Below are 1,134 nucleotides of genomic sequence, written 5' to 3' on the forward strand. Positions count from 1 at the left end.
ATACTTTTGAATTCTCTGCATGTAACACTGTAACAAGATAACCAGGTTGCTTTCGGATTTATATCAGAACACTTTTGATGGTGATAAAAATAAAAAGTAACGTCATTAAAAGTATTTATAACAAGGTAATTAAAAGTGTTTCGTAATGAGAGAGAAAATTAACAACGTGATTAGAATTATTTCGTAAGGAGAGAGAAAAATAGCATTAAAAGTATAATGTGAAGAGAGAGAACAAAACAATATCAGTAAAAGTATTTTGTAAGGGAGAGGAAAATAAGAACGTTATTAAAAGTATTTTTAAGGAGAGAGAAAAATAACTACGTCATTGAAAGTCTTTTGTAAGGCGAGAGAAAAATAGCAACGTCATTAAAAGTGTTTTGTTAGGAGAAAGAAAAATAACGATGCCATTAAAATTATTGTGTAAAGTGGGAGTAAAAGAACAACGTTATTAAAGATATTTATACGGCGAGAAAAAGTATAAACGTCATTAAAAGTATTTTGTAAGGAGAGAAAAATAACGTCAATTAAAGTATTTTGTAAGGAGATAGAAAAGCAACCTCATTAAAAGTGTTTTGTTAGGAGAGAGAAAGATTAACGACGCGATTCAAAGTAATGTGTACAGAGAAAGAAAAATAACAACGTTGTTAAAATTATTTTGTAAGGAGGGAGAATAATAACAACGTTGTTACAATTATTTTGTAAGGAGGGAGAAAAATAACAACGTCATTTAAAGTATCTTATTAGGAGGGAGAAATAAAACGACACCATTAAAAGTACTGTGGAAAGAGATTGGAAAAAACAACGTCATTAAAAGTGTTTTTTAAGGAGATGGAAAAATAGCAACGTCATTAGAAGTATTTTGTTATGAGAGAGAAAAATAACGACGCCATTAAAATTATTGTGTAATGAGAGAAACAGAACAGCTTCATTAAAAGTATTCTATAAGGAAAGAGAAAAATAACAACGTCCATAAAAGTATTTTGTAAGGAGAGAAAAAAATAACGTCTCTATAAGTATTTTGCAAGGTGAGAGAAAATGAACAATGTCATTAAAATTGTTTTGTAATGACAGAGAAAAATAATGAAGTCATTCAAATTATTTTGTAAGGAGAGAGAAAAATAACAACATATTTAA

Source organism: Sinohyriopsis cumingii, chromosome 3 (assembly GCF_028554795.1).
Source record: "Sinohyriopsis cumingii isolate HCF-2022 chromosome 3, ASM2855479v2, whole genome shotgun sequence".
NCBI lineage: Eukaryota > Metazoa > Mollusca > Bivalvia > Unionida > Unionidae > Sinohyriopsis > Sinohyriopsis cumingii.